Here is a 19,409-nt window from a genome sequence, read left to right as displayed (position 1 = left end):
TTACTAAATGCAGCTAAAGCTCACATTGTGAAAGCTAACTCAGCTACATTGGATGTATTTCAGGTTACTACATCAGCCAATGTAGCTAGGTTAACATTAGCAATGTAAGCTTTAGCAAATGTAGCAAAATTTACTTACATAAGTGCTTTGTGACTTTGGTTTGGATACATGAGCAACCTTGCTATGTAAGCTAGGTAGCTCTGTTATCTATAGCCACGTTAGCTCTAGCAGAAAATGCTAAACCACATACCACATCTCTCACAACGGCATGGCTTCACAGTAGGACAGTACGGGTGCCGAACCGGCCTGTCCGCAGTCCAGAAGTTTCACCAATAGAAAACATTTGGAGTATCAGAAAAGGAAAAATCCAACAAAGAAGACCCAGGACTGTTGAGCGACTAGACTCCTACATCAGGCAAGAATGGGACAACATTCCTCTCCCAAAACTCTGGCAACTGATCTCGTCACTTCCCAGACGTTTACTGACTGTTGTTAAAAGCAGACAGGATGCTACACAATGGTAAACATGGCCCTGTCCCGACTTTTTTAGATGTGTTGCTGCGATAACATCTGATATATTGTTTATTATTTTTAACGGTGGCCCTTTTGTTTTGTTTTTTAATTGAGGTAAGAATTGACTCACTTTTTAAAGCCAGTCTCCTGTGGTAGACTAGAGTAACTGCAGTATTTGGTTCTTCTGTTTTTGCTCTTACAGTGAAAATAGTGATAGAACCGACTTGACAGTCTTCAAAGTGAATCATTGAATCTTAAAGTTTTTACTTCCATCCTCAGAGCTCCCAGACGTTCCTCTCCTTCTCTTCTTTTATGACAAACACATGAAACCAGAAAGGAACCAACAATACTTTTGGTTTGAGTTAAGTACAGGATCAGTGAAACAGACCCAGCCTGGCCTTTGTGATGGTCTTGGCGAGCCCGCTGGTTTCCCCCTCATGGGCCCACACCACACTCAAGAGCTCGCTTGTAATGTAGGGTTTGAGCTTTTTTTGGGAGCACTACGGAGGAGTAAGCGGATTATATTTACTTCAGAAAATGTGCTTTAAAATATCAGCCAAGACACGGACGAGTAGAGGGAGACACAGCCTTTATAGCGTACGAAACAAACCAGTCTGGTTTTCTCTTGTTAAATACAACATCTGCTTGTGTGGTCTTTTCAATTCTTCAAATGTTCATCGCTAGATTTACAGTCACATTTTCCAAATCTCTGCGCTCCTTTCAAAGACGTTTTATTTGCTTGTTTCTTCCCATGCCAGAGTAATGAATAACTTCCAGCAGGTAAATGCCCTTCAGAGATTTGTATTTAAAGGAAGTCAGTGCAAACAGGTAGGAGCAGATTAGTAATACAATAGTCAATCTGGTATGCATGCAGGAAATGTCACAGGTATTAGGCAGACTCAAAGATTTTAAACCACGTCTATCACTGCTGTATAAATGAGGTAGAAGTGATTTTAGGGCACTTAGCACGGCGGTTAAAAATACTCGCTTACAGCACCCTATTGTCTCACTTCAATAGCAGCACACACTCCCACACACACACTGCTATTGATAAAAAGTTTGTATGAGCATTTTAGCTCCAAGAAAAATAAGGTTTTTATTCCAGGAGCGAAACCGGAGTGGCAGAGTTCCTATCAGGAAAACTTTTGGAAAAATGAGCAAATATCAAGATGAAGATAAGCGTACAGCAAGGCCATATTAGGTCAGCTTCACCAAATCACACCCTATTTTAGAAGGCTTCTTCTCCACTCTGCTCTAGTTAAAATAAAGCAAGATTAAATTAACCTTTATGCTCAATATAACTCAAGCATGGTTAGTATAATTTGGCTTTTTTGACACAGAAAAATGTCACTGGTTAATCAGTATTTCAACAACTGTTGGTCGGGTTCTTCACCAGTCAAAGCTTTATGGGAGAGTGGCAAAGAGAAAACTCAGATTCAATCTGAAGTAGAGTTCACCAAAAGGCATGTGGGAGACTCCATGGTCAAGAGGAAGAAAGTTCTTTGGATGCCACACACTGCACATCACCACAAACCCTATACCCACTGCGAAGCATGGTGATGGCGGCATCATGCTGTGGGGATGCTTCTCAGCAGCTGGCCCTAGAAGGCTTGTAAAGGTAGAGGGTAAAATAAATACAGGAAAATTCTGGAGGACAATCTCAGGCCCTGTCCACACAGAGACGAATTCAGGAGTATGGGCAAACGTTTTTAGTCGTATCAGTGTTTCATCCACATGGAAACGGCTCTCTGGGAGGCCGTAAACGCTACTTTTTAAAACCAGGTCCCAGACTGAACAAATCTGTAAATGCTTACTGTTTGTCTCCGTATGGACAGCCAACCCCATCTTTCTTTAGACGATTATGTCAAACATAGCATAGCCCACTGAAGGCCCATTTATGCTCACCGTTAAATACGGATCTGGACGGAGCCTTCTGTGCTCCGCGTTCATTTTGTCCATATTTCTGCACGTTTCCATAAAGCTTATGGATACGGGCCAAATGGAGCAGTACCACCAGAAACCGTGGCGGCAGTGTTGCTGTCACTACCCGATACGTAGCTTTAGTGAGACACGAAGAAGAAATAACAATGGTGGAACTTTTTGAGTTAAAGTTGTGCGAGTTGGTTAGAAACACTGCCTCTGTTTTTGTCTTTTATGCAAGAGGTACATTATCAATACCTCCTCCACAGTCGCCATGTTTGTTTTTGAGTTTGTTGTTGTCATAAACTTTTGACTCTGGGCTGCCCCCTCTGGTGGATGTATTGGTTAACATCCATACCAACGTACAGGACGCATGGAAGTATGTGAGCAGTGATGGTAACATGGTTTTAAAAGGACATGTACATTTTCGTACGTAAAGGGAGGATAAATGGGTCTTTACGCCACATGCACAAATCAAACCAAAACAATGGCAGCTTAAAGGGTTGTAATAAGCTACTGAGCTTATTATGGCTTTAACAGCAAAATCTGATGCTCCTTTGCCACCACTGAGAACAGCATACACCAGATGTTCTTAAATTCACCACAGAGGGGCAACCAGGAGAAAGTTTGGGGCAGTTTTCTGTAATCCAATCACAGCCTCGGCATATATACTACAGGGTTTCAGTCATTTTCAGTGGTTCCGTGTTTACGCGGACATTTCCTGAAACGATCCTGTGTTTACCGAAAACTTTTTCAAAACGAAACGGAAATATATCATTTTCGTCTCCATGTGGACAAGGCCTTATACAATCTGCAAGAGAACAACAGCTTGGGAGAAGACCCAATATATGTTGCTGGCATCGGTTTGGTGCGTCAGATATGCACATCTACATAAATTACTAAAATGTGGATTTATAATGCAGTATGCACACGTGGAAGAAGCAATGTGGTAGGAACAACAAAGCCTGAAAGTTTGAAGACAAACGTCCAAATTTCTCCACGTCTTCATGACTTCTGTCCGACCATGTGGGACAGATAAAGTGGGTTTTAGAGGCTGGAATTCCCATCACTAATTATCACGAGCTAATTGAATGAAGCCTTCATTTTTCTCCTGAAGAATGCCTTTCTCGTGTTTGTTCCAGGAGGCAAAAATGATACAAAGACCTTGGATCATTCTCCTTGAGGAATGCTGAATTTCCCAAACATCATCACCAAACAAAAGGATCTGTTTATGACTCTTTTCTCCGGGTCTGAATGCCCACGCTCCCTCTGAGGAAGTGAGCGAGCTCTTCCGAGAACGTGACCCTCGACTGAGAAAGCCGGTGTGTCCTTAATTAAAGAAGCTGAATAATTTTTGCAGGGACCGGTTACTAATTCTCATGACTCACCCCACCATGCAGTACGTCACCCTCCCACCTTCTCCCCTCTCCTCCATGTGGGAACGCTCTTTTTCTCTTTCTTCCATTCTCTCCTCCAACATGAACTCATCCCAAACCGCCGCTGTATGAACAAAACAAGCTTTCATAAACCCGCTCATTCACATCTCACCCGCAGACAGCTAATGTGGAAAAAAATACAGATGTATTAGAACATGAGTTCGCCGCTCTGTGACCGCCACATGCCAGCCAGAGAATTCTAAATGACAGGCTCTGTGGTGAATACTGTCACTGTGGAAAAATGTCAGCTTTCTAGGGACTAAAGGGCATTTTCAGGTTGACCATCGTACATGTCTCCACTATGCACAGTGTGGAACCAGCATGGTTGATGGGAAAGCTGCAGAGACTCTGTACCCCGACAGAGGAGCCTAATTAGTGAGGAATGCCCCTTTATCAGGGCTGACCTTTCACCTATTTGGGGTTTATCGAGAATCTACATCATGGAGAGGGTAAAGGGAGGAAGGTTAAATGTGGGAATGTGGCGACAGGAAGACGGACATTTAGAGGAAATGAGTAAAAAACAAAGACTACAGGGTTTATAGAAAGAAACGAGGATGGTAGATGTTACGGCTGCAAAGCTGTCTACTGATAAATGTTGCTTTAAATTTGCTTTTTTAAACTAAATATCTGAATTTCAACAATGAATCTTGACGAATCCCATTTCTAATCGCGTGTCCAGAATTAATAAACATAGACTCTCATTGCTAAAGCTAACTCAGCTATACTGGCTGATGTAGTAACCTAAAATACATAGCTAGCATAGGTTACTGCATCAGCCAATGTAAATAAGTTAGTTTTAGCAATATGAGCTTTAGAGAATGTAGCTAATGTAGCTTGCATAGCTGCTTTCTGAGCTTAGCTTTAGCTACATGAGCTACCTAGCTAAGTAAGCTAGGTAGCATTGTTTTCTAGAGCAAATTAGCTTTAGCAATGGGAGCTTTAGCAAATGTGCTCTGTGAGCTTAGCTTGAGCTAGATGAGTTACCAGGCTACATTAGCTAGCTAGCACTGTTATTTATAGCTAAGTTAGCTTAAGCAATGTGAGCTTTAGCAGACGTGCTTTGTAAGCTGAGCTTTAGCTACATGAGCTACCTGGCTATGTTAGCCAGCTATCTCTGTTATCCATAGCTAAGTTAGCTTTAGCAGATGCAGCTAAAGCCGACATTTCTTCTTTGTTTATTTTATTTTATTTTATTTATTTCTATAGCACCTTTCATATATAAGACATGTAGCCCAAAGTTCTTTACAAGGAACAACTAAAGCTAAATCAGCTGCATTGGCTGCTGATTAGCTGCGTCAGCCAATGTAGCTAAGTTAGCTTTATCAATGTGAGATTTAGTGAAAGTAGCTAATAAAGCCTACATAGCTGCTTTCATGACCTTAGCTTAGCTACAAGAGCTACCTAGTTATGTTTGCTATTTGCTAGCTAGATAGCTCTGTTATCTGACGATTTAGCTTAAGCAACATGAGCTTTAGCAAATGCAGCTAAAGCCCACTTGTTGTGGTTAGCTACATTGGCCAATGTAGTGACCTTAAATACATAGGCTGGCATAGCTATGTATTTTAGGTTACTACATCTGCCTAGGTAGCTATAGCTACATGAGCTTTAGCAGATGTAGCTAAAGTGGCTAAAGCTCCCCTGCTAAAGTAAGCTACATTGGCTGATGTAGTATTTTAGGTTGCAACATCAGCCAGCAAAGCTAAGTTAGCTTTAGAAACGTGAGCTTTAGCAAACATAGCTAGTATAGCTTACATAGCTGCTTTGTGACTTTAGCTTTAGCTGCATGAGCTATGTAGCTGTGTTAGCTAGGTAGCTCTGTCATCTATAGCTTGCATCTAGAGCTTTAGCTACATTAAACTGTGAGAGTGGCCGTCAGAGATGAATGGTCCGCAGTCGGACGGTCTTGACTATTTTAGCAAGACAATGCTAAACCACATACCACATCCATCACAACAGCATGGCTTCACGGCAGAAGAGTCTGGGTCCTGAACTGGTCTGCCTGCAGTCCAGACCTTTCTCTAATAGAAAACATCTGCAGCATCACAAAAGGAAATGGAAGATCTATTTTGTCTTGATCTATTTATTTGTACAGAAATGTTGTCACAGTTTGTCTGGTGTTGAATTAACTTGTGACATCGCGATGATAAATCATTGATGCTTTTGGACACATTAACATCCTTTGGAAAGAGTTTGCAGAGTCATTAAATATGTTGCAAAGATTATTGGGAAGAAAATATGCGTGACTTTGCAGTAACTTAACAACCATGTATTGCATTGCTTTAAAAACAGCTTTGAGCGTGGCATCAATCATGCTCTCTTCTCTAAACTGTTGAAATAATCAATCAAAGACGCTACAGCTCCCAGGGGCCTCGTAGAAATTAACCACAAAAGAAACAGACTGAAACAGACGAGGCGTCACGCTGAGCCAGTGAATGTGACTAAAGTAATTAAGAGAAATGCAAATAGGAAAAGCAGCGGCTTTTTGACTAATGGGGTAGAACACTTAGTGTCAACAAATGTGACTGAGCTGTCTCCATTTACTTATAAATACAGCGCTGATTCCCTCTCTCTGCAGGCCAACACAGCCATGCAATCCTCGTGGGATTCGGTCTGTGTAACACCGCGGAGGAGTTTAATAAACACAGATTTAAGTGGGCCGAGACTCTTAATAAACAATAAGTGTGGAGACTGTGCGGTTCGGAGCAAAAATACCAGCTCAAGGGTTGGACATAAGGATGTTTGTGTTTGCATGCAGACACGACTAACATTCACATAGGCTTGGTTTATTCTTCATCAAAACGGCCTGAATGCTCGCCTCTTCCTGTGTTTATTTATACCAGAAATCTCTGCTGACTCGAGCAACCTCAGTGAAACTTTTCCCGCCGTCTGACTCAAAAATCTGCATGGGAGTTTAGTTTAAAAAAAAGCAAAGTTTGTTTGAATCTGGGGAATAAATCAGTGTGTTTTACAGTGCAAATGCTTCGTGGTTAAAGAGAAAAACAAACATTAAGTGTCCCTTCTTGTTAAAAAAAAAAAAGAGGCCTGGATCAGAGGAAAACACTGTTAGATGGAGTGGAAGATTCGACACATTCCTCACCACCACCACACACAGCTGCCTGTATGTAAATGAGATGTTTTACAGCACTTAGAGGCCATTTTTAAAGATTTGCATGTGTTTGCATGATAGAGAAAACTCCTAAAGGAGAAATGGCGGTGCATGCCATGTTGTGGTTGTGCTTGGTTTGAATTAAAGCCTGCAGAAGCAAACTGATCTGAATTCAAATGCATTGAGGTTTGTAAGAAAAGAAAAGGACAACAAACATGCAGACGGAGCAGCTGGAGACTGGAGACAAAGTGAGGAGAGAAAGAACTGGATTTCAGAAGTGCTGCATGGAAAAAAAAGCCATCCAACATCTACATATGCTGCTCACATTTCCCCTTATTAGGAGCTCAAAATGGGGTCGCTGCCCGGCACAGCTGCACGAGACAGACGCAGCGAAGCTGGACTTTGACAAAGGCGAGCTATTTCCAGGATTCCCATAAATCTGCTGGACTCTGCAGTGGAGTCTCTGTGTTCCCCCCCTCTCATTTTAACAGGCTGTGTCGCTGCATTTCAGTCCTAAACACACAAATGCACAAGAGACGGTAAAAATACTCTTGACCTCAGCCTAACCCTCATTCTCAGGAAAGACGTTAAGCTCTTTCCAAATGAAAAATGACGACGCCCTCAGTTACAGTAACACCTTGTCCAGAGGCACCTCCTTATGAATTTCATGGTTTAATAAACAGGGATAAAGCCAGCAGCTAAGGGCGTTTTCACACTTACAAGTTTGTTTACTCTGGTGCAAATCATGGACCAATTATGTTTGAATTTTGCATGATTACCTCAGGTTTGGACGGTGTTCAATGCACACAGTTTTATATCTGTTTTTGCATTTGGATACTGTGTGGGGCCAGCCCAGCCCAGCCCAGAGTCAATAGTTTATGACAACAACAAACTCAAAAACAAACATGGCGACTGTGGAGGAGGTATTGATAATGTACCTCTTGCATAAAAGACAAAAATGGAGGCAGCATGTCGCTGCCCGATCCGTCCCGGATACCCGATTTGTACCGCGCATGTGCAAACACACGTCTACATCCGCTCGGCAGCCTGTCAAAGCATTTTCATCAGTTGCTGATCAGGCAGTGTTGTTGCTGCCCGATCCGTACTACGCATGTTCTAATACACGTCACCATTTTTTAAAAATTATTTTTGCCAGCGGCAGAACAAATTAAAAGAAGAAGAAGAACATAGCGACATTTGAAAAGAAACGTGGGAATGATGACTGCAACGATGGATGTTTATCAGCAGCTACACGCTTTTCTCCTTAATGGAGATTATCGTGTCATTTTGTTGAATTTGAATAAAGTTTTTGTAAAAAAAAAAATGGTGACGTATATTTGCACATGCGTTGTACGGATCAGGCAGCAACAATACTGCCCGATCAGTAACTGCCGTAAAATGCTTTGATAGGCTGCCGAGCGGATGTAGACACGTTTGCACATGCGCAGTACAAATCAGGTTTCCGGGATGGATCGCGTAGCGACACAGCGTTTCAAACAAACTCGCACAACTTTTCCTCAAAAAGTTCGTGTCTCACTAGAGCTACTTATCGGGTAGTGACAGCAACACTGCCCCCACGGTTTCTGGTGGTACTGCTCTGTTTGGCCCGTACCCGTAAGCTTTATGGAAACGTGCAGAAATACGGACAAAATGAACGCAGAGCACGGACAGAAGGCTCCGTCCGTATCCGTATTTAATGTTGAGCATAAATGGGCCTTAACTCGTCACATAGATCTGTCATTTCGATCAAACAGGACACAAGAATATTTATTTGCCAAATATGTCACCCTGTCTCAAGAAGGGAGAAAAGCTGATAAAAAAGCCTCTTAGCTTGTAGCTAATCTTTCACCATTCATTCTTATCAGCAGCAGCTTCACTGCACACAGCATGTAGGGATATGAAGCCACGGTAAGAGAGCTACAGAAGTGATGTATGGGTTGTTGTCTGGACAGTGAGGTCTGATATCAGGTCGTCACTAAAGACGGATTGTTGATACAGAGCATGCATGCACTAAAGTGCCTGAAAATGGACCAAAATGTGTGGTGTGCAAGGAAAAATCTCTCGGATTAGCTTTAGGAGCCTCCTTCAGTAACCAAACAGCTGACGTTACTCAGGCTTTGTCCTGTACTTTCTTTAATCTCTGGGTAGAATCCACTGATAACGAATATAAACTCCATTTTTCACCCTCAGTTGCAGAACATGCCACACACAAAGGCTGACACACATGCATGTGATCCTCTAAAGGGTTTCTATCTACAGTGTAAACATCGACTCCTGAATCTTTGGCTCAAATTTAAAGAATTGCTGCAAACAGGCTGAACCAGACTCCATTTCCCTTTGTTAATTCACCATTTGACCCTCAGATAGCCTTATCAACACTGGTGAATATAATGAAGACCACGCTGCAGAACCTCACCCTGACTCTATTCAAAGTTTTAAAAAAAGGCCTTTTATTTGAGTTACTGTAGAGAGGTGTGACTTCTCTCCATTGTGCTTCTGAAATATAATTAACTAAGAGGCTGTGAGTTTCCTCTGTTAGTGAGAGGTGAGAATCTCATTTTGAGGTGTGATTCTGCTTCATATGGTCCACCGCTAACACCTCAGAGCAGAGGAATGCTGCAGGTTTCAGAGTGTGGTGCAAGGCTTTTAGAGAAGGTGTTTTCAGTCTGTGAACTGAGCCCAAACAACCATTAGACTTCTTATTTTTTGAGTCACAGCTAAGTTGAAGGCTTAAACGGCCTGCAAAAGTACTTAAAGACTGTTTTCCTAAGTATTGCATTCATTATTGATGCTCATAATTCATAAAACACCAAATACATCACTGGAAACTAAACAAGACTTTTACTGTTGTGGAGAAAAATGCAACCAAATCCACAAAGCACTCAAACATAGTAGAATAACCTTGGTTATAAAATGCATGACCTTTTCTACTTCCACACTCCTTTAATTGAGTTTCTGCTGGAGAAATCGGTCCATTTTTCATGTCTTTCAATCAGAAATCAAAATAAAGATGTTTATAGCCATCTCAGTGGAGGGAACGTGACACTGTTTGACAAATTCTAAACACATTTAGGGGTCTTGCCTGTTTTTTAAACCTTTGCAAAAAGCTTTGACAATTTCAGTTCAAGAAACTCTGAACCTGAAACTTTATTTCTTTAATATTTGCCATAAAAACAATTCCCTTGTATCAGAGGGTGTGTGCTGGCTGCGTGACGGCTGTAGTACATGTCAGCATCGTCTCGGCGTCACAGCTTTCATACCAGGTGTGTTTGCTGTGTCTCCCTGGCTACGATGCTAGCACCAATGCTACTGATCTAACACATACACTGATATTAATAAATCTGGGGAGGGCCCATTCTCTGGGTTTATCAGGGGCCCATTCTCTGGGTTTATCAGGGTCCATTCTCTGGGTTTATCAGGGGCCATTCTCTGGGTTTATAAGGGGTCCATTCTCTGGGTTTATCAGGGGCCATTCTCTGGGTTTATCAGGGGCCATTCTCTGGGTTTGTCAGGGGTCCATTCTCTGGGTTTATCAGGGGCCATTCTCTGGGTTTATCAGGGGCCATTCTCTGGGTTTGTCAGGGGTCCATTCTCTGGGTTTATAAGGGGTCCATTCTCTGGGTTTATCAGGGGCCATTCTCTGGGTTTGTCAGGGGTCCATTCTCTGGGTTTATCAGGGGCCATTCTCTGGTTTATCAGGGGCCATTCTCTGGGTTTATCAGGGCCCATTCTCTGGGTTTGTCAGGGGTCCATTCTCTGGGTTTATCAGGGGCCATTCTTTGGGTTTGTCAGGGGCCATTCTCTGGGTTTGTCAGGGGTCCATTCTCTGGGTTTATCAGGGGCCATTCTCTGGGTTTATCAGGGGCCATTCTCTGGGTTTGTCAGGGGTCCATTCTCTGGGTTTATCAGGGGCCATTCACTGGGTTTGTCAGGGGTCCGTTCTGTGGGTTTTTCAGGGGCCATTCTCTGGGTTTATCAGGGCCCTTTCACGGGGTTTGTCAGGGGCCATTCTCTGGGTTTATCAGGGGCCATTCTCTGGGTTTGTCAGGGGTCCATTCTCTGGGTTTGTCAGGGGCCATTCTCTGGTTTATCAGGGGCCATTCTCTGGGTTTACCAGGGCCCATTCTCTGGGTTTGTCAGGGGTCCATTCTCTGGGTTTTTCAGGGGGCCATTCTCTGGTTTATCAGGGGCCATTCTCTGGGTTTACCAGGGCCCATTCTCTGGGTTTGTCAGGGGTCCATTCTCTGGGTTTATCAGGGGTCCATTCTCTGGGTTTGTCAGGGGGCCATTCTCTGGTTTATCAGGGGCCATTCTCTGGGTTTTTCAGGGGTCCATTTTCTGGGTTTATCAGGGGCCATTCTCTGGGTTTATCAGGGGTCCATTCTCTGGGTTTATCGGGGGCCATTCTCTGGATTTATCGGGGGCCATTCTCTGGGTTTACCAGGGCCCATTCTCTGGGTTTGTCAGCTAACTCTGTGGTCAGTCCTGCTTTAGATCAGCCTTAACTGTAACTGCTGTGTAGTTCTAGTCCTGTGTGGCTGAACTGCCTCTGTATACACGGTGTATTGTGCTCATATTTCTTCTTTGTTTGTGCTGTCACATCCTGGCTCTCATTTACTGAATGTTCAATCAAAGTAGAAAATAAATGTCAGAAACAAACATGTCATCAATCTCCGACAAACAGCAGCCAGACTGCAGAGAGCAGCATAGACGACACAGGCAGTAAATCTAAAACTGGCTATCATGACAAAAGCAGGACTGACTGACTTCCTTTCTACTGGCGATTAACGTCACAGGAACAATCAGCCAGAGCCAGGAGTACTGGACAGAACAAACCGAATACAGAGCGCCCCCCACCCCCACCCAAACCCTCAGGCAGCGAGGCGACTGGGTGGGTCTGTGCCGGTCACTCTGCTCTGAGAGTTTGCTGGAGGCCTGAGGAGGAGACGCAGTGACAGAGGAGATCCCCGCTGTGGGAAAAAGTAAAGAAAAGACAGAGCAGAGAGTCCTGCTGTCACGTCTTTGTGTGTTAACTAATCAGAGGTAGCACGCTGAGAAGTTGTCACAGAGTCACAGAGGGGGGTTAACTGCTGCTTGGCTGACAGAGCACTTTAGTCTGGTTATCACATGGGTGGGCCCTGAGGGAGTGGAGGAACGGCAGAAAAAGACGAGTCATCTACGACCGGCAGGCGCCAACTGGAAATCACTTAAAGGGGAAAAACACAGGCAAGGCAGGTGTGGAGAGAGGGGCTAAAATAGGAACAACTTTCTTATTGTTAGGACTAAAAATGACCACATTTAAGAGGCTGCTTTTTTCTTACACCACCGTTAATCTGACAAGAGGCTCAAATAGTGCTATGATGTCATACCTAAGGTGTTAAGCTGTCAGATATTTTATATTTTGTTTAATCATTGTTAGTATTGAGAAGAACCAAAACTTTTTACATTGTTCTTATAGGCATTATTTATCACCATTTTTCTGTGTCCTTCCAACCCTGTCACTTACTAACTTCAATAAATCTGCACTGAAATTTTCGTTTCCGAATGAAGGGTTCCTCTTTCATCCTTTTCTAACTGAGTCAGTGCCCAGAGGCATTCTGGGAAAGCTCTAGAATAATCAAATAGGCTTACTGCTTACTTAAAACTAAAAATGTGTTCAATCAACTCAGAGAAAAGAGCTGAAAAAGCTATTTTAGATTTTTAGGATTAGGGTTTAGGGTTCACTATCTAATAAGCCAATTTTTGCTAGTTTTGCCAGAATCTGCCTATTTTTTCTTTCTCAGATAACCCTTTTTGCCAGTTTTTATCAAATTTTCATCCCATTTCACCAAATTTTCACCAATTTTTGCCCATTTAAAGCCATTTCAGCCACTATTTAACTCCCTTTTACTTCTATTTATGCCCATTTTTGCCATTTTTTGCCATTTCTAACCCATTTCGGCTACTTTTAAAACCCAGCTTCACAGTCTTTTCCACAATTTTTTGCCGTTATTAACCCATTGTAGCAATTTTTAAACCATTTTTATTCTTTTTTTTTTTTAACAAAGGGGATTTACATTTATAAGAAGGCTATTTACTACACTAAAAAGATCTTTTTTTCTTTGATAAGAGTGGTTATTTTTTCAGGTTCAATATAAAACATGGATATCATAGTTTAACTTTAGAATGGACAATGATTTTGTTGACTTAGATGGACCCCCAGTTTGGCTTGGCCCCAGAAATCTCTCCATTTATCCCCCTGTATGTGCATCCCTGTCTGCACACGACTATTCCAAATTGTGCATGTCTGTGTCGAACCTCCTTCAGGTACACTGGGGGTCCACAGTCTCTGACACCTTTATTTTGGGGGTCGCGGGCTGAAAAGGTTGAGAACTCCTGGTCTAAAGGAAGCTAAAGAGTAAAAAATAAATTGTTCCAACTTGAATCATAGAAAGATTCTCTCCCTAAATTGTCTTTACAGTTGATCACGAAGAAGCTTGAATTTCAAAACTAAAGACTGGACATGCTGAAATCTATTGGACTGTTTTTAAAGCTGTAAACACTTGTAATGAAGATCTTCCATAACTCCTGCACTGGAAATGAGTAACATGTCGATAACGTGGACTTAAGTGTCGGTTAGACGTCACATTTCTGTGTGTCAGATCCTACCCGTGACTTCATGGAGGATATCCCTTCTCCTTCGAGGCACAATGAGGCTGCTTCCTGTTTAGAGAAGGCCGAGTCCTGCCTTCAAGCTCCCGCCCTCGCCTTACGTAATTCGCCACTTTGGTCCCCCAGAGCTGAGTAGTAGAGGGAAGAAAAAAATACGTATGATTACAGGGTCTGGATTTCACTTTCAAAATGATATTCAGTTGTTTAAATGTCCTAAAAGACGTCTGCTGATGGAGAATAGGCCTTCAACTAGGAGATTTATCATCATAAATCATTTCCAGTCCTGCAGGTGTGTCTGCAGGTTTTTTCAGTGAAATGTAACTAAAAACATTCAACATATTTCAGAAAACATCCTGTGAGTTTTTTTTGTTGAGTGGCAGAGTAAAAGGAGAGATTTGAAGAGCTGATAGTTGAGCCAGTATGCATGCATTCTCACTTCTTAAAGGGAATAAAATATGTAGCTCTGATCGGTTTGAGTCAAGTTGCTCGCAAAACACACCCAAGTTAAATGAAGCCACGTAATCCCACCTCTCTGCCCTCTGTGCCCGTCTGGGATTGTGCGTGGTCTTATCTGTATTTAAATGCCGTTTTTAAGGATCCTACCTTCACCCACCACTCTTGCCTCACGTTATTCTCCAGTTTGGTCTGCAATACCCGAGTAAGTCAGTTATAGTGTTATTTAGTCCTTTAAATGCAACCCAAATTCCAAAAAAGTTGGGACGCTGTCTAAAATGATAGTCAAATCTCATAAACTCATATTTCATTCAGAGAAGAACATAAACAACGTATCAGACGTTGAAGCTGAGATATTTTACAATTTTGTGAAAATATTAGCTGATGTTGAATTTGATGACAGCAATGCATCTCAAAAAAACCGGGGCCGGGGCAACACAAGGCTGTGAAAGTAAGTGGTACTAATAAAAACAGGTGGAGGAGCATTTTGCAGCTAGTTAGGTTAACTTGCAACAGGTCAGGTCACACGACTGGATATTAAAGGAGCATTTTAGAGAGGCAGAGTCTCTTAGAAGTAAAGATGTGCAGAGGTTACCAATCTGGGGGAACTATGTCTAAAAATTGTGGAACAATTTCAGAAAACTGTTCCTCAGCGTTTTTGATTTTGTACTGAAATCACTGCACAGGCTCAGAAACACTTCCAGAAACCATCGTCTGTCAGCACAGTTGGTCGTGCCATCCACAAATGACAGTCAAAGCTGGATCATGCAAAGAAGAAGCCATATGTGAACAGGATTCAGAAATACTGCCGTCTTCTCTATGGCCAAAGCTCGATTAAAATGGACTGAGGCAAAATGGAAAACTGTTCTGTGGTCAGATGGATCAAAATTCGAAATTCTGCTTGGAAATTGCGGAAGTCAATGCCACACCCTTTTACCCTCACTCTTCACCAAGACCCTGAGATACTTGAACTCCTTCACCTGAGGCAGAGACACCCTCCCAAACCAGAAGAGAGCAATCCACCCTTGGCCTCAGACTTGAAGTTGTGGACTCCTGTCCCAGCCTGGTCTTGGTCCCCAGCTGAGGAAGCCAACAGAACCACATCAGCTGCAAAAAACAGAGTTAGCGTCTGAGGCCCATGAATCCAAAGCTGTTGTTGATAAGTTGATAAGGGGACAGCCCTGGTGGAGGTAGACACACACTGGGGTCTGCGTCAGCCTGGGGACCCCATTCCCACGGTACACCCTTCTCCAAGTCCACAAAACACATGGAGAATGGATGACCAAGCTCCCATGATCCCTCAAGGAGTCCTGCAAGAGTATAGAGCTGGTCCACTTTCCCAGGACCAGGGCGGACAGGCAGCTCAACTTTTGTGCAACAATTATTATTCAAGCTATTTTGTTGTCTTTTTAAATATTTTATCCAAAAAAAAGTGTTTTTTTTTTGTCAATGTTTGAGCTCAAAGATGATTGAAATCTGTGGTTCAATTAAGACGTTTCAGTTTTGAAATCAGGAACACCGCAAAAACACACTGTACTCAGAATAAGATGCAAATTAAAGATAGACCAATCTTATTTTTGCCTTTTAAATGTTAAAATAAGACGCTCCTCTGAACTTGCGATGTGCATGTGGTCTTTAAAAGTTTAATAAGATAAGCTGGCTTTAAATTATCTTGGCCAGGATCGAGTTTTTATGGTGTATGCACTGAATTATTTCTACTAATTTAGAGCAGAGCGAGGGAGAAGTAAATTTTGTGTTTAACGTTTTGATGAGATCTTTAAGCCCTCCTACACAAATAATTATTCTCAGTGTCCTCACACTTGTCATTTGAGGGGAAAAAGGGACTTTTAAATGGCATGTTTGCCCCAAAAAAGGGAGTTTTTGATGTGCGAGCTCAAAGATAATTACAGATGGAGCCAATCTGGCTGGTTATTTTTTGAAATGTGGGATTTCTGGAGTGCAAAACAGAGCCAGCTGCTCTCCTGTCGCAAATTACTATTTTTCCTCTGACAAATTAACCCGTGGTTTTTAGACTAGAGTGTGATGTTTCTCTTTTACTGGCTGGGAGGGAGCGAGAGGTTCCCACGTAATCGGACAAACCTGAAGAGCAACATGCGGCCGTAATTACACGTTCAAGAGCAGATTAGATGCAGAGCGGATGAGGAGGAATAAGGAGAGGGAGCACCTGAGGGTAGGGATGGGCGAGGAGCACAGATTTACAAAAGAATCATTAAAACTACAGCAGACCACAACATAATCTAACTGTTGTTGTCCTTTTTAGGTTGTTTAGTCACTTTTTGTGGTAGTAAAACATTTTTATGTTGTTTTATAGTTAATTTCGGTCGATTAAAGGCTGCCTTGTCTCTCTTTGTGGTTTTTCTGAGAGAACTTTTTGTGTTTTTGTCTTTGTAGTCGTTTTGTGTCATTGAGTCATCATTTTGCATTTCTCAAATGTTATTTTGTGCATTTTTGGAACAGCTCGACACTCTTTGTGGTCATTTTTGCATCTTTCTTGATGAATCTCCTGGTTTTATTGAGCCTCTTTGTCTTCATTTCCCCCTCTATTTATAATTGTTGTGCCCATTTTTCACCATTCTGCATCCTTTGCATTGCATCCTATCCTCTGTGCCACCATTCTTCACCTCTTTTTAGTCATTTTGTCATATTTGTGCATCCCTATGTGTTCATTTTGCATCTCTCTTGTCATTAAGAGTCTTTACTAGGCCGTTTTGTTTCCGTTTCATTTATCTGCATCTTTTTTGTGGTAGATGTGTGTCTCTTTCTGGTTGATATGTGACATTAGTTTACATGTGGTTTCTCTTTGTGGTTAATTTTGGTATCATTGTCTATTTATCTGTGAGGCAGAGGAAGCTAGTTTTGTGCACTATAGATGCAATAGTTGTCCAGATTTTGTACATCTTTTCTTCATCTTTAATCCTAAAAAACAAAATGTGCCTTAATCTTTGCAGATTTTGTTTGTTTGTTTTTTATTATTTGCAGCTGTTTTGTGCATTTTTAAAGGCATTTTGTTGACTATCATCTCTAAATGTGACAGGGCCGCTGAAAGAAAAATTGAGATGATATTGTTTTCTGCAACCACGTACAGAAATATACAGCGTTGCTCCAAGTGATGAAGATGGCTTCATGAAGGGCATCCACTGTCTGGAACTGATGTCCATTTTTGTAAACTTCCCTCACCATCCATCCCCAAAATGTTCTCAGTTGGATTTAGATCAGGGGAACATGCAGGACGGTCCAGAAGAGTGAGGTTATTCTCCTGGAAGAAGTCGTTTGTCAGGTGGGCGTTGTGAACTGCAGCGTTGTCCTGTTGATAAACCCAGTCTTTACCACAGACGAGGGCCGTCAGTCATGAGGGCCACCCGCTGCAACATCTCCACATGGCCAGCCACCGTTTGACGCCCCTGAACAACCTGAAGCTCCATTGTTCCATTAAAGGAAAAAGCACCTAGATCATGATGGCGCCCCCTCCACTGTGTTGCATAGAAAACATCTCAAGTGGGATCTTCTTGTCATGCCAGTAACGCTGGAAGCCATCAGGACCGTCAAAGTTATGTTTGTCTCATCAGAGAATAAAACTTTCTTCCACCTTTCAGTGTCCCATGTTTGGTGCTCCTTTGCAAAGTCCAAACGGGCGATGTTGTGGCGTTTTGTTTTTTAAGCCCTTCCCTCACAGATGCCATCTGATGCCCCATTTACATGACAACGTTTTCGAGTAAAAACACAAAAGTTTTGTCGCGTTTTGGCTGTCAGTTTACACGGCAACAGCGTTTTGGTGCCTGAAAACGGAACTTTTTGGAAGTGGGCTCCAGTGTGGAGGTTTTTCAAAACTCCCCCATCTCTGTCTCTGTGTAAACAGGGAAACTGGCACTTTCTGAAAACGGACATGCACACTGCAGCTGCATTAAATATCCATGTGTGAGTAGGCTTATAACACATGTGCGGATGGGAAGCCCAAAACAAAGATGGCCGACACCAGTGTACTGTTCGTGCTCCTCACTCTTTTGAATTGAACTGTACTTCTCCAACAAAGTGTTGATTTACTTCACCATCACTTGGATCAGCAGAGGCGTATTTTGTGCCTGCACCAGATCCTGACTCAACCCATACACTGTCGAAGGGCATATGGGATCTGGTGCAGTCACGAAAATCACACCACCATCTACTGGCCTGACATGTGTACTACATCCTTTTTGTTGTTTCCTGCAGTCGTGTGAACGGAGATCGTTTTGAAAACGTTGCCGTCTGAACGTGGAACTTTTTGGAAACAAAAACAGAAAACAAAGCAAAATGCTGTCGTATAAATGGGGCATGAGTCGGTGCAGTCAGCACAAGTAACGGCCTTAATTAAAGGATTGTCCAGTGTATTGATGGACAGCCAATCGGATCTTCCGGCTCAATTTTTTTGGGTCTACCGCTCGACTTTTTTGTTCCATAACCCTCAGGATCTTTTAAGAAATCCAAAATGACTGTCTTACTGCGTCCAACCTCAAATGCGATTGCGCATTGCAAGAGGCCTCGCTTATGCAGCTCAACAATCCGACCACACTCAAAGACAGAAAGCTTTTTAGCCTGTGCCATCAGGAGGTCATGACGGTGTGAATACCTGACAGAAAATGGTGTTGAATCTACATTTTTGCGCAGATTTCAACTTTTAAAGGCTGTGGTCTAAACTTTTATTTCAGTTTAGTTGTTGTTTTCAATAAATTGCTAACTCAAATTATGTTTGTCTCATTCCCATTTCTTCTTTTTGCATTTTGAAGCTCTACTCAGAACCTTCTCAAGATCCAACGGTGCAGAATGTAAATTCTTGCAATTTTTCAACTGGTCTTAAAAGTTTGATCAGGAGTGTATCAAGATATCTCTTATTTTAGTAGCCAAATGTCTGCTATTATAAGTGTTGTCACTTGATGAAGACCAATCAAAAATGGACTCTATGACTCCCTGATTTAGGAAAAAATTAAAAGTCTTTCAGCAAATTAAAATTGCCCCATGTTTGGTGTGTAGGACTTCTGTTTTGGTTGCTGTGGTATCAAACAGGTTTCAGTACGGTTTGAAGTTTACTACATTTATAAGTCGAACCATTTCTTATTTAATTGCACATAAACATCAGGAAACATATGGTGTATCAGAAATGAGTGAATAAATCAAGATTTGATTTTAAACCATATCGCCCAGCCCTATCTGCTGATAAATCTCACTTTCTTCCTCCTGTGTTTAAAGACAAACACTCTGAAGCTTTATCTGTCATCGAGCTCTAATCCTCCTGAGGGCAAATCACAGACTCACCGAGGAGGTCAGACGGAGGAGGG

This window comes from Cheilinus undulatus, linkage group 21, assembly GCF_018320785.1.
Source record: "Cheilinus undulatus linkage group 21, ASM1832078v1, whole genome shotgun sequence".
NCBI classification, from domain to species: domain Eukaryota; kingdom Metazoa; phylum Chordata; class Actinopteri; order Labriformes; family Labridae; genus Cheilinus; species Cheilinus undulatus.
This window is presented reverse-complemented; position numbering follows the sequence as displayed.